This window comes from Ascaphus truei, chromosome 1 (genome assembly GCF_040206685.1).
Source record: "Ascaphus truei isolate aAscTru1 chromosome 1, aAscTru1.hap1, whole genome shotgun sequence".
Lineage (NCBI taxonomy): Eukaryota > Metazoa > Chordata > Amphibia > Anura > Ascaphidae > Ascaphus > Ascaphus truei.
This window is the reverse complement of record NC_134483.1, coordinates 55,051,470-55,076,390: the sequence shown is the minus strand read 5'-3', so window position 1 is coordinate 55,076,390 and position 24,921 is coordinate 55,051,470.

Genomic DNA, 24,921 nt, shown 5'->3' with positions numbered 1-24,921 from the left:
TTGCTTCTAGTCAGACTCCTACAGTATGCACATGCCTCTGTCTTTGATTCCTGATCTGTTCCTGTACCTGTACCTGTACCTGTATTTGAGTCTGTTCACAGTAAAAGCCCTTGCTAGTAATCTGGCTTGTCCCTGTTTGTTCCTGCTCCCCGGTCTCAGTCCCTGTCCTGCCCCGCCTGTCCTGTTCCAGTCTCCTCGTTGCAGACCTCTGCTTGTTACCTGACTTCGCTACCTGCCGCCTGCCTCGGACCCCTGCTTGTGACCCCTACTACGCTCGTGCTGTTCCGGCCACCGAGATCCTACCCGCCACAGGAGTCTCCCGTGACAGGGGGGATGGAGGTGTGCAGGCCCTGCTTGCCCTGCGCATGCGCGTTGGGAGCGGGGGGGGTGTGAGCGGGCCCTGCTTGTCCTACGCATGCATACCGGAACCGCAGGGAATCGCTAATGCCCTTTCTCCCCCCCTCTTGGCGGCCCTGTACATGAATACTATAATGTACAACAGTCGTAATTCACTAGGGGTGTTAAGGCGTGCTAAAGCTTAACTTCCACTTATTTGAATGTGAGTTAAGTGAATCTGGACCAAAGAATGCTTACTAAAATGTTGCGGCTGCCAAACTGGGGGAAAATATTTTCCACAGATTTATCAAAATAAAAACTCCACTTGCCTTAAAGCAGCGTTCCAAGCTGCCGGTTTTTTTTTCCTTCCCTTTAATATGTGCATCAATACAATCCACACAATAATAAGTAATTAGCTAAGTTACTGATCGATTTGTTCTCCTGTGATCGATCAGCGAAGATTCGGCTCGGGGGCTCGCAAAATGGCTGACAGTGCAACAGAAGAGGACCAAAGATGCAAAGTTCTGTGGGGAAGATCATGTGACCAGGCATTCATTAGATACAATTGGTGCACTGCTAGAGAGAGGGCAAGGCTCAAAAAGGGGTGTGCCAAAGCCTGTTTCAGAAGACGAAGGGGATCTGACTTTGTAAATGGTTGCTATAGAAACAAAAAATGCTTGTTACATTATAATACATTCAAAATGTCATTCAGAGTTGTTGTTTTTTAATGCTTCAAGTATTTTCTCTTGGTACATAACCGATATATATATATATATATATATATATATATATATATATATATATATATATATATATATATATATATATATATATATATATATATATTGCTTGGACTGCAGCTTTAATAGAATTACTTTTCTTGACATGTGCTATTTTGTGCACTGATTTTGTTCCAGTTTTGCAGCCGACACTGCAGACACAAATAGTAGACTTCTGGAAATGTCTTTAAATTTGCTTAGGAAAATGTTCCATAGTTTTCTCTTACATTTTGCGTTATAGCAAAATGTTTGCAAAAGTTCACATTGCTTGGGAGTGCGCAAACATAGATTTAAATGGAACATTGTGATTTACCAGAATTTGGCAAGACTTGCGGTATTTAAGGGGTCATGTGACCTAATGCCATTTACGTCTCTGTTGGAATTTGCAATGCACATTGACCAGGAGTCATCAAAGCGTGATAATTAGGTGACCCCTTGCTATTGAGTTTTAGTGCTTGCCAATTTTTGTTTTGCAAATTTACCATTTTCGCTACATTTTTCCTAAAAATAATCACATAAGCACATTTTTCTGATTTACAAAAGCTACTGTAAAAAGAAAAATGCTCGCGTAAATAAACTCCTTAATCGAAGCCAAATGGAGATACAAATTGTATGAATCAGACGTTCTAACTCTAGCAATGACAGATTCACTGCTTCAAACTCACATTTGAAGTAATCATGTTAATGTCTGATTTGTGATTCATGTTCCTCAACAAAGTATCTTACAAATATTTACACTAACCTTACAGCTGGCACATACACTATAAACTATATGCAAGCTGGGAGGATTACACGGGTGAATTCTTCCTATTTGAAATGTGTATTGGTGACTAGGTAAAAGAAACCTGGACACAAGCTCAAATTCGGCAAGGTCTAAATAATAACTGAATAAAAAATGACAGAGAATACTGTACCTTCCATGATTCCTCTAAATGTTCCCCAAAAGGGGAGACACATATGAGGAAATGGGCTCTTGCAGCTCAACCCCACTAGGATCTATCCTGGATCCTTGGAAAAAAGTACATAAAATACAAAAGAGGGAACACAGAATTAATAATACAAACAGATTACACTCTGCACAGATTGAGTGTATTCTGAAGCTAGGATCACGTGTGATGTGTGAATAGCCCCAGATAGCATTAACTCAGCTCCCTTTTTAAATCACTCCAAGTCCTATAATATTTCCTCCACTTTATTGGGAAAAGCAGCAGAATACAGGTTCTTGTGAATGGTGTGTAGTGGTGATTTATAGTTGGAAACAGGTAAAAAGAAATGACCTCACCGAGGGAGATTACATAGAAGGGTGCTGTACTCACTGTCTCCAGGGTGGAAAAGGAAGTGAGGGGCAGTGTGGGTAAAGGGAATAGTCTCGGGACAAACTATCCTGAACCAACAGGAGGGGGGCAGACTAGCCCATTCTGGTGAGGATCTCAGAGGCTGCAGTAGCAGCTCACTGATTTCGTGCCCAGAGGCAAGAAATGCAACATTGTTACATGTCACACAGGCACAGTATGTGTATGCAAACTCTGTGCAACTGAAAATAAAACTGACAGGCAGAACTGCAAGGAAAGAAGGGGGGGGTGAAACAGAAGTGCAGTTCGTGTTCCATGACACTCCCCGTCTGGTATCTGGAGATACCACTATATAACAGATTATGTGGAACATATGTGCAATGCATAACAAAGATAACATCACATTCTCAAACAATGCAAGAGTCCATGTCCACATAGCGATGTGACACCGGCCGGTATCACTGGTATCAAGGTCCCTTGGCCAAGGTTCTTTGGCAAAGGATGCAGGGTGGATGCACAGCTCCAGATTTGCTGGTTGCACCACAATGTCTTTGTGTAAAAGTCTCTGGCACTGTTTCCTTTTAGCCTTGTGAGAGAACAGTCCTTTTGTCTCTGTAGTTTTACCAACAGAGTGTATCCCCTTGTAGGTATGCCAGTCGTGGTAGCCTGTCGCTCTATCACCTAGCGTTTGGCAGAAGGAGATGGCTTTTGGCTCCTTGCGGAAGCGGAACAACACTCCTGGAAGACTGGTTATCGTGTCTAGTCCAGTAGAGAGGGCGTCGTTCAGGGAGACTCCCTGGAGCTGAGCACTGGGGCTGAACACTATCCGGATTTGATCGGGTTCCTGAGGGTGGTAGGCCCCAGATGATTGGAGGTACCGGCATTCTTCACCTTCCTTCATTAGAGGTGCTGGCTTTGCGTGGCCGGTAAGGCATATCTTCTGGATGAAGGCCACAAAGTTGTTTTTGGTCTCTGGTTCCCTTTGTAGGTCGCAGAGGTGCGAAGTGAACCTAGAGATGGCATGTTCTCCATTGTTTGGGAAGCGCCTTCTTGGTGAACGGAATGGTAGCGGGTTCGCCCAACTGCCAGATCCGTTTCTGACGAGCTCCTTGACTGTTGACATCAGGAATTCTCCATCTCCTATCAATGGTGTTTGCTTGTCGTCGTCCTTTGTGGTCTGGATCGCTGTGCACCCTAAGTCATTGGTGCATTCCTCTTGCAAGAGAACATTTCCACGTATTTTGGTTAAACGCTTTTGTGTCTCTTTGTTAACTGCCATCGGGAGGTTATTTTCTCCCTGGACGTAACGAAGAACAGTCTCTTTTGTCCTAGTAAATCCCTTCATGAAATGTCTCTGTGGCTGTCTCTTTTTAGACGTGTGAGAGGACAGTCTTTTTGACACTGGGACTTCACCTGTAGGGCGCAGTCTTTTGTGGTTGTGCCAGCCGTGGCAGCTGGGTGCTTTGTCACTTGATACTCTGTGGAGAGGGACAACTGTACATATTAGTCGTGCCATTGCTCGCGAGAGGACCGTTTGATTGTTTATTGCCTTTTGGACGATCCCTTTGTCGGTCACCTTTGGGAGGTTACTTCCTTCCCTCGGTGGAATCGACTCATCATCCTTAGCTGTCTGGACTGCTGAGCATCCTAGGCCATTGTCACATCCCCCCGATGTGGTTTTGTTGATCTCAGGGGTATGACCTTGTCTTTTCTCTTCACTTGGTCCTTCGGTCACTTGGAGATAGCCAAGACATGGTTCAGAGAGAGATGTGTGTTCACATTCTGTTACCACCGTTCTGCGGGCATCAACGTAGTCTTGCCCGTGCTCTTTGTTGGTGCACGCATTGCCCACTATCACCCATCCTAAGTCAAGTCTTTGGGCGTATGGCGCGTTGTGGGGTCCGTTATGTTGTTTACGGACTTTATGTACCCTCATGATGTCCCTGCCGAGCAGCAGCAAGATCTTGGCGCCTTGTTCTACCGGCAGGATGTAGTTGGCTATTCCCTTGAGGTGCGGGTAATGGCGTGCCATGTCTGGCGTGGGAATCTCGTCCCTGTTTGTGGCCATGTGGCTGCACTCGATGAGTGTGGGAAGGGGCATGTTCACTTTGCCGTCTATTGAGCATATGGTGTAGCCATTCACTCTTCTCCCTGTGGTCTCCATTCGCCCTGCGCACGTTCTGAGAGTGTAAGGAGAAGCACCGTCTTGTATGTTAAACATGTCGAAGAACTCTGACCTGACCAGCGATTGGTTGCTCTGGTCGTTGAGGATTGCGTACATCCGAATAGCCTAGCCTTCTCAGGTTGTCCCTGGGGGTTCACTGCGACAAGGCATATTTTGGAGCAGGATATTTTGTCACCTTCTTTTCCGCAAACCTCAGTGCGCTGAGATGTGATGGATGTTGACTCTCCTTCTTCTTTCTCCCCGCCATGCTCCGCTACGGAGGATGGGTTCTTGAGTTGGTGGAGTGTCAGCGCCTCTGGGTGTAACGCTGTCATGTGCTTGTCACTTTCGCACACTGTGCATTTGATCTCTTCTTTACAGTCCCTGGCTAGGTGAGTCGTGGAACCGCAGCACCTGAAGAAAACTCTGAATTCTCCAAGTAACCTCTTGCGTTCCTCTAGGGACTTCATCCTTAACCCCAAGCACTTGTTGAGTGGGTGTGGCTTCTTGTGTATGGGACATTCCCTGTTTGGGTCCCTTGGTTCCTTGTCTCCGGCGACCGACTGATCGGGAGTAGTTTGGGTCGTGGGAGGCACCTCCGTCCTGCGGGCCGAGATGGGTGTTTGGGTGTTACCATATCTCGTCGCTGGTCTCTCGTTCCTCAGACTGCTTGCACTGTATGTGGTTTGCGCACCTAAGATGAAACTGGGGTCGTTCCTTGTCCTGGCTGCTTCGCGAATGAAGCTCAAGAAAACTGAGAATGGGGGGTAGACGACATGTTTCTCCCTTTTGTATTTGGACCCTTGTGAAATCCATTTTTCTTGGAGGTTGAAGGGTAGCTTCTCCAGGATGGGTCTCACTCCATGAGCTGAATCTCGGACATTGAGACCTATTAAGGAATGGTCTTTCCTTGCGAACTCCAGTTCTTGCAGCAGGTCCCCGAGCTCTCGTAACTTCGAGTAGTCTTTAGTTGTGATCTTGGGGAAGCTGTCGACTCTTTTGAAGAGCAAATCCTCGACTGCTTCAGGGCTGCCGTAGGATTCTTCTAGCCTTTCCCACACTAGGTCAAGACCTACTTGGGGCTGGTGCGCATTTGCCGCCCGCAGTCTATTCGCGTGCGCTCTGGATTTGTTCCCCAGGAACTTGAATAGCAGGTTGAGCTCTTCCCTTGCTGAGAAGTCCAAGCTGTTGATTGCGTCTTTGAACGTGAACTTCCACGTCCGGTAGTTCTCAGGGCGGTCGTCGAAGCTGGTGAGTCCTGCTTGCACCAGGTCACGCCGGATCATGTACTTGACTATGTCTGTCAGGCCTGAGGCATTGGCGTGTTTGTCCCGTTCTGAGGTAGTTGCTGGGAGGGTCTGTGCGGTCACCTCTTCCTTGGCGTGGACGCGTGATGGGTGCTGGCCAGTGTGAGGGGCTGTTTTCTCCCGCGTGGGTGTACCTGGATTGCGAGCCTGTTGTGGTGCATCCGTGTGCGCGCTGGCGTGTGGATCACTGTTGCGGCTGTGGCTATCCCAGGCAGCATGTACCACTCAAGGAACAGCATCTTCTCCTCATGGGCCTAGCAAGTCTTCGGTGTCTGTGGAGTCACTCCATCTGTGTTGAGATGGTGCGCTGGTGTTTACACTGAAGAGGCTCCTTACGTAGTCTTCAGTGCGTTGGGCTGGATCCTCTGAGGCTATCCATCTGTATGGTTGCTCCCCGCCGTCCTGTCTCGCGGCTGCTTCTAGGACTTCAGCTTGGGCTATGGCAGCGGTGACTTCCTTCTCTTGGTTTAGGGCCTCTAGGTTGACGTCCACCTCTGCCTTCTTCCGTGCAGCTGTGGCAGTGGCTGCAGCGGCGGTGGCAGCGGCGGTGGCAGTGGCTGTCTGCTCCTCCTCTTCCAAGCGGGCCCTTTCTAGTTTCATGACTGCCTCTTTCTGAGCGTATGCGGCCCTGGCACGTGCGGCCTCTGCGGTGGCTCGCGCCTTGGTGGCGTTTGCCGCGTGAGATTGCGCTGATCTTGCTGACCTTGATGAGTGCCTTGATGTGCTGGAGCGCTGCGACGCGGTCTCCAGGAGGAGCTCTTTTCTCACGCTTTGCGCGTCTGTGATAGCGGTCCGCAAGCGGCTGTCACGTGCAAGATCAATGTTATTTTGTAAGTCTCTTTCTTGCAGGCTTTCGCCGGTGTTGGCTCTGGTCAAGTAGGTGATGTATGTCTCTGACAGCCCTTGGTAGCATGAGTGGTTAGACTTTATTTGAATAATTGCCTGCGCGAGCTGTTGTGCGTTATCGCCAATGCTAACAACATTGCGTAACTCTAGTGCGGTTCTTTCCCAGGCCTTTTCTAATTTAGCGCGGTGCGCTCCAATGGCAATCTCATATTTTTCACGGGCCTTTTGTGTCAGTGTGACTGTCCGTTTAGGCCTTGCGCCTGCCTGCGCCTGTTGCAGTTGCGCAGCGGTCTCTGTGTCTGAGTGCCCACTCTCCTGCGTGATATCTGGTGAGGCTCTGAGTTCTGCCATGCTGTAGGTGTGTGTAGGCCTTTAGTCAGTGCGTGTGGCATGCGGTCTTTTACCTGTGTAAGCGATGGGCGACTGTCTCAGATGATGCCGAGCGGTGTCCTGCCGCGTGCAGCATAGGGGTAGCTGTACTCACAGGTGTCCGGTGGCTCTGACCCATGTCCTGGCGGGTGTCCGGTAGCATGGCCCTTGATGGCGCTAGCCATGGGGATGTGCGCAGGGGTAGGTGAGATGGTGGCTCCTCACTATGGGGCTGTGCAGGGGGTGAACTCAGACAGAGAAAGGCATTAGGTTTGTGTGTAAGGTGCACTGTCAGTCTGCAAAGCTGCTGCCTTGTTTGCAGCGTTGGTACTGCTTTTTCAGTCTGCAGAGACTGCTCTGTGTTCTTATTAGCAATGTAAAGCTGCTCACTGTCTTTGCATAAAGCTGTAGTTGTTTGCTGTATAGAGAGAGGCTGGTGGCTCTGTGTAGCAATGTGGAGCAGTATGCTTGTACTGTGGTGGTGAGAGACTGCAGTTTATTTGCTGTGTAAGCTGCTTGCTTGTTTCTTTAGCATAACGGCTGTGGGTAGCAGCTCCTCTGTGTGTGTCCCCAAGGCACACGGTCTTCTTTTTACTATTCTGAAGCTAGGATCACGTGTGATGTGTGAATAGCCCCAGATAGCATTAACTCAGCTCCCTTTTTAAATCACTCCAAGTCCTATAATATTTCCTCCACTTTATTGGGAAAAGCAGCAGAATACAGGTTCTTGTGAATGGTGTGTAGTGGTGATTTATAGTTGGAAACAAGTAAAAAGAAATGACCTCACCGAGGGAGATTACATAGAAGGGTGCTGTACTCACTGTCTCCAGGGTGGAAAAGGAAGTGAGGGACAGTGAGGGTAAAGGGAATAGTCTCGGGACAAACTATCCTGAACCAACAGGAGGGGGGGCAGACTAGCCCATTCTGGTGAGGAGCGCAGAGGCTGCAGTAGCAGCTCACTGATTTCGTGCCCAGAGGCAAGAAATGCAACATTGTTACATGTCACACAGGCACAGTATGTGTATGCAAACTCTGTGCAGCTGAAAATAAAACTGACAGGCAGAACTGCAAGGAAAGAAGGGGGGGGGGGTGAAACAGAAGTGCAGTTCGTGTTCCATGACAGAGTATAATCTGTTTGTATTATAAATGTGTATTGGTGTATCTTATCGTTAGTAGTATATTGTTTAATTCATTGGGTGACTTGCAGCCCATATCCAAGTAGCCCATTATAAGTGGCATGACTATTGAACAACTGAAGTTTAAAAGGAAGTTCAAAAGAAGTGAGAAAGAAGTGGACACCCCATCTGGCCCTGACTCCTGCATTTGAACTACGCTGGAAAGGAGGATATCATCAATACCAGACTGCATCATTACTGCTGTGATACTGCCTTTACCATTTATATTTGCTGTGACTTCACTTCTTCTCAAATTATGCACTTCTTTTTACCAGCCTCAGTATGTCTCAAACTCTATTCATATATCTCCATCTCTCCTTTCTTCACCACTTCTCAGTTCACATGAACTCCTTTCTTACCTGCGTCCTCTGACACCACACAGCTATATCCCCTGCACTAAAAAACACCCCTACAAATCCTCCTCACACATCCTCTTTCTATCCATGCTTCTCCTCCTTGCTTCTGGGGATATCTCTCCCAATCCTGGTCCCTGTCTTATTTCAACTTGCTCTCGTCCTCGCCTCCCACATGCAACTTCTACTCCTTCTGGTGTCAACCCCTCCAACCTCATACCCATCCCCTGCCACCCTCCCTCCTCTCTCCCTTTCTCCTGTGCCCTTTGGAATGCTCGCTCCCTCTCTAACAAGTTCCTCTCTGTACATGACTTCTTTCTCTCTCACTCCCTGCTTCTCTTTGCTATAACTGAGACCTGGCTCACTCAGTCTGACTCTGCTCTGGAAGCTGCCCTCTCCTATGGTGGCCTTTCCTTCTCCCACACTCCGCGCCCTGATGGCAGGGGTGGAGGCGTGGGGCTCCTGCTCTCCTCTGTCTGCCGTTACCGAACCCTTCCTATTCCCCCCTCTCTTGCTTTTCCCTCCTTTGAGGCTCACACTGTCCAGATCTTCTCTCCTCTCCCTGTTCATGTGGCGGTCATCTATCGCCCACCTACCTCTACTCATCCCCCTTCTGCCTTTCTCTCTCACTTTGAATCCTGGCTCTCTTTCTTTCTCTCCTCAGACTCCCCTGTTCTTCTCCTTGGGGACTTCAATTGCCACATTGATGACCCCTCTCTCTCTTGGGCTTCCTGCTTTCTTTCTCTTACCTCTTCTTTTGGCCTTCAACAGTGGACTGCAGCCAGCACCCACAAGGATGGCCACTACTTAGACCTGGTTTTCACTAAAAACTTCTCTCTCTCTGATTTCTCCATTTCCCCTTTTCCTCTCTCTGACCATCATCTCATCTCATTCTCTTTATCTCGCTTCTCCCCTTCTCCACCTCCATCTATACCCCGGTTCTGCAGAAACCTGCGCTCTATTCACTTACCTGACTTTGAGTCCACTTTACACTCCTCCCTCTCCTCTCTCAGCTCTGCTACAGACCCTGACAACCTGGTCAGAAAGTACAACTCTGTCTTGTCCTCGTCTCTTGATCTACATGCCCCACTTTCTCTCTGCCGCCCTCGCCCTTCTAACCCTAGACCCTGGCTAAATTACCACACGCGCATGCTGCGTTCCTCCACTCGTTCCTCTGAACGCCTCTGGAGGAAGTCTCACACTCTCGCAGACTTCCTTCACTACAAATTTATGCTATCCTGTTTCAACTCTGCCCTCTCGCAAGCTAAACAAGCCTACTTTTCTGCACTAATCAACATGCACAAATCTAACCCACGCCGACTGTTCTCAGTCTTTGATACTCTACTCAAACCACCCTCAGCTGCCTCTCCTTCCTCCATCTCCGCTCAGGACTTTGCTGACTATTTTAAGGAAAAGGTGGAATCCATACGGCAGAACATCCCCTCTGTTTCTTCCCCCCATCCTACACCTCTTCCTAACTCTCCTCCTGCCTTCCTTGAGTCTTTTTCCACTGTCTCAGAGGAGGATGTGTCGCTGTTGATCTCCTCTTCTCCCTCTACCACTTGCCCTCTTGACCCCATTCCCTCCCATCTCCTAAAACCTCTAGCTCCTACTATAATCCCTACGCTTACACACATTTTTAACTCCTCCCTCTGCTCTGGAACCTTTCCATCCTCCTTCAAACATGCAACAGTCATACCATTACTCAAAAACAGCAAACTTGACCCTACCTGTCTTTCTAACTATCGACCTGTCTCCCTCCTGCCTTTTGCCTCTAAACTACTTGAACGTCTTGTATTCTCTCGCTTGCTCCATTTTCTCAACACCTATTCTCTCCTAGACCCTCTACAATCTGGCTTCCGCACTGCTCATTCCACCGAAACAGCCCTCACCAAAATAACTGACGACCTCCATGCTGCCAAAGACAGAGGTCATTACACTCTGCTCATATTACTCGACCTCTCTGCAGCATTTGACACCGTGGACCACCCTCTTCTCCTCCACATTCTCCATACTCTAGGTATTCGGAACAAAGCTCTATCCTGGATCTCATCCTACCTCTCCCATCGTACTTTTAGTGTCTCTTCTGCTAACACCTCCTCCTCCTCTATTGATCTCTCTGTGGGGGTACCCCAGGGCTCTGTCCTGGGACCTCTTCTCTTTTCTCTGTACACACTCTCTCTAGGTGACCTAATAACATCTTTTGGGTTTAATTATCACCTCTATGCCGACGACACACAAATATACTTTTCAACACCTGACCTTACACCTGCTGTACAAACCAAAGTTTCTGAATGTCTCTCTGCTATATCATCCTGGATGGCCCTCCGACGCCTTAAACTCAACATGGCTAAAACAGAGCTCCTCATACTTCCTCCCAAACCTGGCCCTACTACCTCCTTCCACATTACTGTTGGAACTACAATCATTCACCCAGTAGCCCAAGCACGCTGCCTAGGGGTCACGTTCGAGTCCTCTCTCACATTCGCCCCTCACATTCAAAACATTTCTTAAACTTGTCGCTTTTTCCTCTGCAATATAACTAAGATACGCCCTTTCCTCTGTTGTTCGACTGCTAAAACTCTGACTCAGGCCCTCATTCTCTCCCGTCTTGATTACTGTAACCTCCTGCTGTCCGGCCTTCCTGCCTCTCACCTGTCTCCCCTACAATCTATCCTAAATGCTGCTGCCAGAATCACTCTACTCTTTCCTAGATCTGTCTCAGCATCTCCCCTCATGAAATCCCTCTCCTGGCTTCCGATCAAATCCCGCATCTCACACTCCATTCTTCTCCTCACTTTTAAAGCTTTACATTCTTCTGCCCCTCCTTACATCTCATCCCTAATTTCTCGGTATGCACCATCCAGACTCTTGCGTTCTTCTCAAGGATGTCTTCTTTCTACCCCCTTTGTATCTAAAGCCCTCTCCCGCCTTAAACCTTTTTCACTGACTGCCCCACACCTCTGGAATGCCCTTCCCCTCAGTACCCGACTAGCACCCTCTCTATCCACCTTTAAGAACCACCTTAAGACACACTTGCTTAAAGAAGCATATGAATAGCACTGTGGATATTCTAAACACGATACATAATGCTTGGCCCCCTGCAGACGCACTTACCAGAACTCCCTCCTACTGTCTCTGTACGTTCTCCCTACCTACCAATTAGACTGTAAGCTCCTCGGGGCAGGGACTCCTCTTCCGAAATGTTACTTTTATGTCTAAAGCACTTATTCCCATGATCTGTTATTTATATTATCTGTTATTTATTTGATTACCACATGTATTACTACTGTGAAGCGCTATGTACACTAATGGCGCTAAATAAATAAAGACATACAATACAATACAATTAAAGAAAGGGTGTGGGGCAGAGTGGATACATAAGCTCCCTGGATCTGTTTTGGATTTGGAGATGTACCAGCTGATAACAAAAGTTCCCAAATGTTTTCTGCAAACAAAATATTGCACACAAAAAATGACAATGTTTGGCGAAAAACATTTGCAGAGACTGTAACAATGGTATTTGGGACCAAGGCTACATTTTTAAAGCTTCCAATGAAGGAGCTACAGATCAGAAACCACTCTAATACTATTCTAGCTCCTGTTACAAGTTTCAAATATTTGGGCATATGGTTTGACTCCCATTTAACATTCGGGTTGCACATTGATACCCTGACATCCAAAACCTATGCCCAACTAGGTGTATTACATAGGAACAAACCCTCCCTGAGTATGCAATCATGCATGAGTCATGCACAGCAGATGATGATGCCAATTATAGACTATGGAGACATAGTATATGGCAAGCCACACCAAACTCACCTCAGCAAACTTGATGCCCTCTACAACTCAATATACTGCTTGGTCCTCCAATGCAATCACTATACAACACATATCACTGCGAAATGCTCAAAGAACTAGATTGGTCATCACTTGAGTCTAGGTGCAAAGTTCATCTCTCCTGTCTTGCCTTCAAATGCACTCTGGGCAAGCTACCCGCCTATCTGAACATGCTCCTCACCCCTACCACATGCAGCACTTATCATCTGAGATCTGACTCTAAAAGAGTGTTCACGATCCAAAGGTTCAACAAAGTATCCGGCCGCTCTTCCATCTCTTACAGTGCACCCCACAACTGGAACAGTCTACCGGAGACTCTCACTGCCGCCACCAGTCTCAAGTTCTTTCAAAACTAAAGCTGTCTCACATTTTAACCTGGTCTGTAACCGTTATATACACCTGTAGACGGACGCCCACAGAGGTACACAATTGGAGACTTTTGTAAGGTGAAATTATAACAAGGCGTTATTGTGCCTTTTCTTTAATATCAGGAAACCATCCAAACACGGCGGGGGGGGGGGGGGGGAACAAAGCTTCTATTCACTTGGGAGTATTTCTAGTGAATACTATGCAATTAATTCACAACTCCCTTAGATAAGCATGTCTCCCAGCCCCAAACACATAGCATGAAATGAACAGATATAAAAAGTCTTGTTAATAAAAGTCTTATATGTTAGCTGGCTGCTGTAGGGGAAGCTTCTCTGCTCTCCTGGAACCGCACCCGTGTGTGCACAGAAAATGTCAGCATCCAGATTTAGAAGTCTTATTTGTTAGCTCCAGAGATCTGTGTTCTCTTGGTCAGTCTCTCCTGGGAGACTCAAGAACCTCTGCTCTGTCTCCAAAGTTCAGCTCAGGTGTGAGCAAAGGAGTCTAATTTCCTGCTTCAAAAGACAGGCTTTTTCTAAGCCATCTAACCACCACACTGCTGGATTAGAGGCACATTTGTGAACAGGGATAAGTCCCCTGTTACAACACCTATAATATATATTATCTTTAACTGTGCATACAATGTCTTGTATATAATGTACTGTTTAATTCTTTTCACTCATTGTAACTATCTATTTGTAACCATGTATTTGTCATTATAACTCTGTGCCAAGGACATACTTGAAAACGACAGGTAACTCTCAATGTATTACTTCCTGGTAAAACATTTTATAAATAAATAAACATGACCCTGATGCGCAAGGTCCCATGACCAATCACCAATGTGAACCATGGTCCCCCAATGTCCAGTGTGCTTAAAATAGCTCAGAGTTGAGACTTGCTCATGGCAATTAGAAAGTTGCAGTATCGTCAAAAGATGATGTTGCAAATTTATATTCATGACCCAGCTTCCACAAATATCTCTGAAAGCAGGGGCACGGAGGGGGGTCCCCGGAGGTTTGGGGACATTGGATAGTTCACTTAAGCTTTAAAAAGAATTCATTGGAGAAGGGAGACTGCAGTTTTAAAGTCTGTCAATTAATTATAAGAACTCTGCTAAATAAGCTCACTGTTGTAATGTTGACAGATGTGCTAAATTACATTGGATCACTGTATACAGGCATACCCCGGTTTAAGTACACTCACTTTAAGTACACTCGCGAGTAAGTACATCTCGCTCAATAGGCAAACGGCAGCTCACGCATGCGCCAGTAAGCACGTCCTGAACAGCAATACCGGCTCCCTACCTGTACCGAAGGTGTGCACAAGCGGGGAGACTATAGAGCTTGTTACAAATGCCTTATTTACATCAGTTATGCACGTATATGACGATTGCAGTACAGTACATGCATCGATAAGTGGGAAAAAGGTAGTGCTTCACTTTAAGTACATTTTCGCTTTACATACATGCTCCGGTCCCATTGCGTACGTTAATGTGGGGTATGCCTGTATAAAGTATGCACTCATCCATCAAAAACAATCGTAGAAACCACAAGTTCAGGCTTGTTGGGCAGAAAATATGTTCATCACAGAAAAAGCATTGAGTTTTACTGCTTCACTGCTGCAGTAGTTGTGTTGACCTGGATTAAGGAACTTTGGAAGTTAATCTGCTGTATGTGTTTTGGCGGGAGAACTCGAATACCAAAATGTTCACACAGGAAGTTAAAGTCTAAGTCTCAGGGTCACAATTGAATGGTTTCTTGTCATCCATGTCAAGATATAGCCATGTAAATGTTAAGTTTTGTATGCAGTATGGCAACCACTTTGTCAGTCAGCAAAAAGTAAGCAGTCCTGCTAAAGTTGAGAGAGGTAAACTTTTTTTGGTTAAATATGTAATCTTATGTTACTAGTTTAGAAGGGTCCCCTCCCTTGCCTCCTCCCTGGCAGTGTTCCTGTCACTCGGGAGGGTTTGAGTGAATTGTGTCAGTGTCAGGGTCGCCTAGACCTCCTGCCTAGCCATAGTTCTTCTTTGTCCACCAGGTGTGCTGCTGCCTTCTGTGTGCTCTAGGGTTCCTCTGTCTGTCTGTCTTCTTGTTGCTCCTGTCTCTGTCCTTTATAGCTTCTGCTTCCTGGTTGGTTCAATTGCCTTTGTTTTGAGTCAGACTCCTATGCACATGCCTCTGTCTTTGATCCTCATCTGTTCCTGTATTTGATTCTGTTCTTAGTAAAGGCCCTTGCTGGTAGTCTGGCTTGTCCCTGTTTGTTCCCTGGTTCCAGTCCCTGCTCCCCGGTCTCAGTCCCTGCTCCCCGTTCTCAGTCCCTGCTCCCGGACCTGTTCCTGCTCCCCTGTTCTGTTCCAGTCTCCTCGTTGCCGACCTCTGCTTGTTACCTGACTGCGCTGTCTGCCGCCTGCCTCGGAACCCTGCTTGTCACCCGACTGCACTGTCTGCCGCCTGCCTCGGACCCTCTGATTGTGACCCCTACTACGCTCCTGCTGTTCTGGCAACCGAGATCCTACCCGCCACAGGAGTCTCCCGTGACAGTCAGCCATGTTGTGGTTGGCGCAGCCACGTACATATGGACTGTGCGTAAGGCAGCGGCCATCTTGCGGTTGGTGCTGCAGCAAGGGGAGGTCCTGTCATTCAGGATTTCCTCTGCAGACTGGAGGTGGCGTGCTCAGTCTGGACAGAGCTGGCAAAGGGAGAGGTCATGTCCAGGGAGCTAGTCAAGCCCCCTCGACTAGGCCAGACCCATTCCCCTTAGGCCCCCGCTAGTTCCCCTACACCATAGTGGACTATTGTAGGGCTGCCTAGTAAGGGACCTGCCCCTTAGTGTATGTAAAGAACCAGTGAAGCAGACAGAACCATAGCGGAGGATTCCCCCGGCCTGGTGGAATGGCTACACAGTGCTACCAGAAGTGAGGCGAGAAGAGATTGTGTCGGAGGCCCTGGATCGTGGGATCACAGATGCGGCCTACCTAAAGAACACCCTGTTGTACTCGTGTACCCAGGAAGGTACCCACGTGCAAAAACACTACACACAGGAGGGTAGCACTACTCCTCATATGTACAGTGTGCCTGGGGTTGTTCTGCAGGACACCGAGTTCTAGGTGCCCAGGGCACCATCAGGTAGTGGGGGAACAATTAGCATTATTACTGTTATTGTGTTATTGTACTGTACTGTATTCTGGGGAAATACTGTAGGACCACAGTAAAGAGTTACATATACCTTGTTTGGTTGTGATTATTTGGGGTATACCCTATAGGTATACTTGTTTCCGTGAGGGTTTATCCTGCCAACGATGGGATCCTCAAGGCTGGGTGCCTTGCACCAGCCATCCCAGGCTCCCAGGAGCAGAGGCTTATGCCTTCTGTATGCCTAACAGGTTAGCCCCATAACACTATGATCTGCTGTTTCCCTCGGGGGTAGGGAAAGGGTGTTACACTAGGAACAATTTAAGAGGAGAAAACAGTTTTAAAACCACCTGTCAATACTTGCAAAGATAGCTGGGGTGGGGTGAGTTATCTTGGGCACCCAAATGTGTTATTGTGAGTGGATGTTATCTAGTCATGGGAAAGCTTCAAATGTTAGCAAGTGCCCATTATATTTATAATATAATCTGTATATTAAGTTGTGTATCCCCATCCAAAGTGGGTAGTGTATCATCTGAAAATGTAATAAAAAAAGATAAAAGGTGATGTAGAATAGCGCTAATGAAAATAGACAATGTACCCTATATGGGGGTGAACCCTAGTGGAAAGCTAGACAGCCTGATGGAAATCTGATGGTACAATCAGAACATAGAAAAAAACAAAGAGAGATCCAGGCGCCTTAATAAGTCGCCGGTATCTGAAAATTTAATGACACTATATTATGGTGAATAATATATGTTATGTTATTTTGTTTTGCTCGGGTTGTTCATTTGAAGATGGCCCAGCAAATTAGGTCCAAGTGGGGACCATTGGATTCCACCAGAGGGAGAGTAAAGCCCTGATAGGTTTGGGCTATTATTCTGTCCTCCTCCTGTGCAGTAATACCTGGAAAGGGCACGTTTGCCAGGAGTAATCATTGGTTTTCTCCATTCACTGCAGTTCAGTGAGTCAGAGAAGGTAAGCACTTAGGCCTTGTGTCCAATTAGAGGAACAGGGGTGGGTCTTGCTGGATCTGTATTAAATTAACTGCATTTCCTGAATTAGCCAGTTCTTCTCCCCTCTTGAGAGAGGATAGTCTACCCAACCAAGCTGTCATGCTTTGACAGGCTTGAGGCCCTCCCTCTGGGAGAGGTGGGAGACTATTCCTCTTACTCCACCAGGGTGCAAGGGAAGAGCACGGACAGCTTCTAGGGCCCTGACTAGGAGGGTTTGTCCTGGGACATCCTTTGGTGACGGCCTGCTGATATGCTGTTAAGCACCCTGTTGTAAGATGGGCAGTCTGCTATATGTCAGTGTAATAAAGTCTTTTTCTGATTCACTATACTTCTCGCCTGAGACTGGAATCTATCAGGGAGAAGCTGGAGAGAATTTCTCATGCCGAGGTTCCTCCCCACCCTGGGGCTGCACGAGGTGGAGGTGCTGCACCAGTTGTAAGTAGAATTCAGTGTTCACCCCAAAAGCCTGTCCTGTCCATCCCCATACAAAAGCGGGAGACTCAGGGCCCCCTGTTACCAGCAGGTTTACACCACACTAAGACATGTAGCCAGAGCAGTATTTCCCCTGGGAGACACTATGTGAGATTGGGTGGGGGAAAGAGGGTTACATGTACGACCGGGACGTTATCTGGAGTATGATGCTGCTGGTACCATGTATTTGTTATAACTACTGGAAGGGAGTTATTGTGTCTTTTATACTGTACTCGTTGACTAAACTTAAAAAAAATTATTCTTCTATTCTAAGATCTCGGGGTCATAAATATTTGAAATAGCTAAGGGACAGAGACAATTTACTCTCAGGACACGCAAATACAAGGCAGTAAGGGACTAGATCTTCTCAATTAATACAAATTGTACGTACAGCATCATACCTGAACCCCAAAAAAGTACTTATCTTGAGGGTACACAGCACGTGTGTGGGTCTCACATTTCCTCCCCATGATCCCTGGGGGAAAATACTTCGTCAGTTGAAGTGACGTTCACAACAGCTAAATTGATAAAGTATAGATTGTTCTGTTGTATTCCTTTTTATTTTAAACTGTTTGTTCCTATTGTTTGCATGTTATTTTGTAATCTTTCTGTATGAGAACTGTAATGGTTCTCTTTATATAAAGTCTAAATTTAATAAAGTATGGTCTTTGAGCTTTAATGAAACTGTGTACCTCTCAAGGGTTTGTACTCATTTGCAAGCTTACCTCTCTGTTTTCTAAATTGGGATTTTTGTTACATTTGAATATTTTTTTGAGGGACCCTGATCTCTCTAGGTATAAGCCTCTAAATAAACCCTGGTGGTGGCAGCATAATTGGTGTGGGTTGTGAAGATTGTGGAGGTGTGCATGTTAATTTTAGTTGTTTGTGGGGTAGTGGGCAAGGTAACTGGGTGGGCGAATGTGTACGTGACTATTGAAGATGGGTGAATGGGTGAAAATTTGAACGAATTCAATTTGTTTGGACAGTAAATAAATTGGGGGAAATGCTCCTAAAACCGCTGTTTTCCCTTTGCGCAACAGAGAGAGAGAGAGAGACAGAAATACAAAAATAAAGAAAGAGAATGAGAGTTAAACAGAGAAAAAATACAGAAAGAGAGAAACAGAGTTGAGAGATATTCAATAAAGGAGAGAAAAAGAGACAGAGACACAGAGACACAGAGACACAGGGACACAGGGACACAGAGACACAGAGACACAGAGACACAGAGACACAGAGACACAGAGACACAGAGAAACAGAGACACAGAGACACAGAGACACAGAGACACTTAGGCCACATCTCCAGTGGACGCTGCGGCTCGCGCTATGGCGTGTGCGCTGCACACCAGATACACATCTCTATCAGGCAGGCCCCAGTAGTTTCTGGAGTGGGCGCTCACGTATCGCGATGGCGTGTGCGCTGGCAGGGAAGACAAGAATTTTGTCTTCTCATGCCGCGATGCGATCACGTGGTCGGCGGGCAGCCACTGTAAGGGCAGATATGCCCCGTCATGGCCGCGCCCCTCATCATGGCTGTGCCCCCATCGCTCCCCTTCAGACCTCGGCTTTTATCTCTGCACGTGCCGCCGGGTCGCCTGGCGCATATGCTGCAGTAAACACTGGGGCCTTAGCCTTATTAGAGTCAAGTGCTCAAATGAACCTGTGCTTAAAAAAAGAGCACACCTTGGATAGCTGTGTCACAATAAAGCCATGCAATGCATAAAGAATGGGAGTAGTTCAGCAACATGTCTTAGGGGGCACTAAAACCCTTAAAGGAGAACCATGCCTGCGTTGATGTGACACATGACGGCATCTTAAAGTCCTGAAATATTTCCTGGCCAGCAGGTGCAGAGGAGACAGAAAGGACACTATTAGTTATCAATACAGAGTCACATTATGTAAGAATTATTATTCTACACAACCTGCAAGAGTACACAAGGGCAACGATATAAAATATGAGAAGATATCTGTTTGCAAATATCAGATCATTTGTTTCCCTCTCAAGATTAGAAGTGGGACCAATAATGTCTATTTGTTTGTCAGACTTCTCTGAATGCCAAGGTCTGGCTTTCATTACTCTGGTGGTTACAGGGAGAGATTCATGGGATATATATTATACTCTCAGAATAAACTGTGATTAAACAGATCTCCTTTATTACAGAGGACAGGATAAAAGTTGTCAGTGATAAATGGGAGATAAGACACACCCACAGACGTCTATCCAGGCCATCTGGTCTTTGTCACAGAGGAAAAGATACTGTAGTGTTTAAAAAGAGGGGTTTGTGAATCGCTAGTCAGAATCCATCCAGAGGTGTGTTATACCTGTCACGTGGATTTTCATATTTCCTGTTTCATGACCTTTTTGAAGAGTTGTTTTATTTCTTTTTATTTTGTAAAACTGTCTGCATCCATATAATGTGTATGTTTTTGTAATCGTTTTTTATATTATTAAATCTAAAGTGTAATAAGTACTGTCTTTGAGCTCTAATTGTCTTTGGTACATTTTGAATTGCCCCAGAATTGCTTGATACATAGTTCTTTTAAGCTCCAAAGGGAAAGAAGATCAGACAGCTGCCATATGACATGCTTGGATGTTTTACTGTATTATTTCTTAACTGTAGCATTGTTACAAAATTGATCAGAGCTACAGTATGTCATGTTACAGCTTTGCAGGTTGAATTTGAGCAAGCAATATGTAACCAGTGATGTATAACTGCGAAGCATAAATAATTCAAGTTATAATTACCCATAATAATGCTGTAACATCAACCACACAACAAAGCAAATATATTTTCAATGTATTAGATCTCTATAGTTTTACGCTGTCACCACAAAAAGTAATTTAAGGTCTTACTCTCAGGAGTCCCTGGTCCCCCTGATACTAGAAAAAATTGCAATTAACACAAAAAAAACAATGTAGCAAAATGTGGGTAAAATGTACTAAATCTCTTTAAATAGGTGCTTTGTTCAATTAGGACCAAAGACAGTACAGTAGTTATTACATTGCATATTTAATGTAACCAAAAAAGTGTACAGTGCTTTTTACAGAAAATAAGGCGTACAAAAACATGCACTATATACAGGCAGTTTAATAATAAAAAAAGGGAATTAAACAGAAATACCTATACGTTGCCAATGAACAATATTAGATCCTTTCAAAGAGGTCTTGAAGTTGAAGATATCAGAACTCGTGTTATTGATATAATACCCCTCTCAGTTGAATTCTGATTTATGATGCTCAAAGCCCTCTTATAAAGACAACTTTTCCTCTGACAAGAAACAGATAAGTTAGTCAACCTTATGAGGGTGTGTCTTATCTTCTATTCATCCATCTTTCCTTGATGTTTTTATGAGAGAGAGAGAGAGAGAGAGAGAGAGAGAGAGAGAGAGAGAGAGAGAGAGAGAGAGAGAGAGAGAGAGAGAGAGAGAGAATGACATACATACATCAACTAGGAGAAGGTTGCATTAGTCAAGGTGGGACAACATGAGTGATAGGGTGGTACAGAGATGCTGGATCTCTGCATGTTAGACAGAGATGCTGGATCAAGGGGAAGAGCATCTTTGGAATGGGCGTGCTGAGAGTATATTTGAAGGAAGGTGGGAATGGGCTAAAGATGAGATAGATTAAAAAGGTGAGTTAAGGTGGTACTAGTGTGCCAGAGAGGGAGCGGAGGAGATGTGAGGGAATAGGATCAAGGGGTGGTTGTATGCTGGGATGATGAGGAGTATGGAGACCTACTCTTCTCTTTGTAACGCTTGTGCTGCTCGCAAACCTGCAGGGACCCCAGTGTTGAGGTGGAAAGGGAGAACAACACACACCCACAGCAACAGAGGCGTGCCCGGAGTGTGGTATTTGAGCGTAGCCGGGTCTGGGCTTAAGAGTAGAGTTAGTTGGGTACTTGCCGGGTCCTGGATAATAGAAGGTAGAGTGGTCATGTCCGTAAGCCAAGGGTCTGGGAGTAGAGAAAGCTGCGTAGTCGAGGTCCGTCTGCCAAGTTAGAGGAGTAGAGAAGACAGCGTAGTTGAATTCCGTTTGCCAAGTCGGAGGGGTAGAGAAGACAGCGTAGTCGAGGAATGCCAGGGTCAAGATCCAGAGAAGGTTTGCAGACTAGCCGGATCAGGAACGAGGAGACTGAAAAACAAGAACGAGAGCCAAGCACAAGACCAGACAGCACCAAGGAACCAGAATCTATGCTGAGGACTGACTGAATGAGGAGATGGGGCTAAATACCAGACAGGTGCCAATCAGAGGGGAGGCGGAGCGGAGGTGCAGCCCGAGGAAGAGCCAGGATAGGGGCCAAGGAAAGAGGAGGCGGACCGGGGCGGCCCTGAAGCTCGGGAGCGTGGCACGCGGTGACGCGATAGGTGGAGCCAGCCTCCGAGGGCAGTGTACAAGATGCGGGTCCGCGTGTGCCCTGTAAAGCAGACGGGCTGGCGCGCGCCCCCCCGGAAATGGAGGGGGAGCCGCGGGAGAGGCGCCCGCAAAGGACCGGCGGGGACCCGGGAATGTGGCGGCGGCTGCCGAGGCAGGTAAGGGGATCACGTGGTGTGCTGGCCGTGAACCGCGGACCCTTACACTCTTACAGGGGGAAATTAACTGAGGGTTCATTTAGGTGTGTGAAGGGAGGTAGCTGTTGCATTTGGAGCATGACCGGAAGAGATGTCATGTCTGATGGACTCAATCTTATCTGTGAAGTAGGTGGCAAGGACTTGGACAGAGAAGGAGCAAGAAGTGTGGAGGGTTAGAGGACAGAGTTAGTATGAAAGAAGAAAAGTAGGTTTGCGTGGCAAGGAAAAGGGTTATGTTATAGGAAGATAGTAGGAATTTGTAGTGGAGGGAATCTGCTGTAGAGCCTGATTTCCTCTAGTAATGTTCCATAGTATGTGAGCACATTTGGAGGTAATGGGTGGAGCTTGTGTGCCATCGTTGTGATTTAAGTTGCCAGTGGCTACGTGTGGTGGCAGGAGCTATCTTGTCAAGGGCTGATGAGTGTGCTGTTGCATATAGAAGTTGCCAGGTCTGAGCAGGAAAATTTACAGCTGGAAAAGAGGAGAGGTTGTAAAGATGTTGAAAATAGGAGGGGGTTTAGACTCTAGAGAATGTAGGTTTCTGTTTGTACCTATGGAAGTAGGTGTTAGGGAGGGTACAGAGGGAAGAGCGAGGCTAAAGGTTAGGAGGGGATTATCAGAGAGAAGGAAGGGAAGGTAGTGTTAGAGAAGTTAGAGAGAGCAGAAACGAGAGAAAAACAGATCAAGAGAGAGTCCATTGCAGTGCGTTGGGCAGGTGGTCTACTGGGACAGACCATAGGAGGAGGTCAAAGAGATGAGCAGCTGAAGTGACATTGGCATTGTCAATAGGTATGTTAAAGTCTTCTAGGATGACCGTAGGTGTGTCAGAAGAAATAAAGTGAGGAGGCCAGATGGTACGGTTGTCAAGAAATTGAGATGTAGGTCCAAGGGGATGATAGATGACAGTGACACGGAGGTCAGAGTAAACTAATTCCAATTATATTCTTGTCATTAACACCATGTATGAATGTGATTAGTGTAATTAAACACATTCCTGATCAAGGTGCTTGTATGAACCGAAACGGATGTTATGATGACTTTTTTAAGTAATTAAAATGGCCTTTTTGCACTTTATTGAACCTCTTTATTTTTGGTATGCTTGACTCTTGCCTTTTGGAATTAAACATAGCCATCTGGTACAATGTAAAAATAGATATGACTTAGTTACAAGACTCATGGGCAGCAATGGCATCTACTAAGCTCTCCAGCCTTTCACCCCCTTATATTTCCAATCCTCTGGCAACCACATGTGAAACTGGATATTGTATATGCTATATTAAATTATTTGTATGCACTTTCCGTCTGCACTGCTGGAAACATTTAAGAAGTTATCATAACATTTTTTTAAATAACTTATCCTTCCCAAAATGTAGTTCCTATGCTACTGATTGATTTGAAAGGTGTTCTAGTGTCAACCAAAAAGTTATTAGTATGGACATGTGTATTATTTCCATTTACTCAGTGACCTATTAATTAAACTGTTAGAATACTGTTTCACACATAAACATATCTTGCCATATTCATTAAATATTGTTTGCATGACCAAACCGTGTGAAAACAGCATTTTAAGTAACAAGTCAAGTTGGTTCCAGCTATGGAAATGTGTGGTACTGTATGCAAATGCAGCAATATCTCAAAATGTGGTATTCATATGCTATCCATTAAGCTGCGCGATTTCATTTCACTGTAAAAGTCTCACCCCACAGATCACACTTCGAGGCATCAGGATAGGGGAGAGGGGGACACGTTAGTTCTTATACATGGTCCCATAGCAGCTACCTTAAGAAAATGATTTAACCCCTTAAAAGAACAGTTCCTCCTACTTGAGCCAAACGTCACTATTTCCTGGGGAAGCCTCAGTACCCAAGATACTTATAAATTAAATTACTGGATTTAAATCTCCCTCAGGAGAAACAAACTGGCTGCCAAATCTCAGTCCAATAGGAAACTGCAACATCATCAGTTTGGGCTTCCTATTGGATGATTATTTAAATCCCCTTTTAAAACCAGGAAGTTATGCTGGTAACTTCACTAGTACAGTAAGTATCATGGAAACCTAGGGGTTCCTGGCACGGAAAGTAGTGTGGTTTAGCTCCAGAGGTTAGTTAGTGTGGATCACTCCTTTAAAACACAACATAAGCTAACAATCTACCATGACCATCAACAATAGACCTTTAGGTTCATTATTATACTTGAGGGATGAGGGTCAAATAATTTAAATAGTTGCACATATCATGCATATTTTGTGCATATATAAACCTTCTTCTTTAAAAACACCTCCCAACTTTCTTTCTCTCCAACATTTGTTGTTTATATTGCTCTTCACTAAATCTTGCAATTTCTGTATTACAGGATGTGTATGAAAGGGTAACAGAAACTGTACTTTTCTGCTAAGGTAAGCCATGTAAATGGATAATCAGAGGCTGGACAAAAAGACATAAAGCAAAATAGGTAACATACCAAAACATCGTTGTTACAGGATATTAACTTAATGGCAGTGTCTGATCGTTCAGGATACCCTAACAACACTTTATAACCTTGTTCATTTATACTTACAAAGGTTGTATCCCTTTTATCATAATAAGTGAGATCGGGGTACACCCCTTCTCGGCTACTTTCAGGTGGTTTTGGTGCTGTGACATTCTGGCAACAGGAGGTCTGAGGGCTCCATGGTGGTGTGGGGAGAGCCAGGACAGGGAACAGGAGGGACAGATTACCTTGATATCTCTTGATGGTACACAGCACCTCCAGCCAGCGAGGATCCCTGTAGATCTTCAGGGGATAGACCCCACTGAAACTCCTTCATCCAGAGACAGTAACTCACACACAGCATATCTTTTCTGTATTTGTTCAGCAGTCAGCTCCAGGACAGAGAATAGACAGTTCACATGGTTCTTATCATCATCTG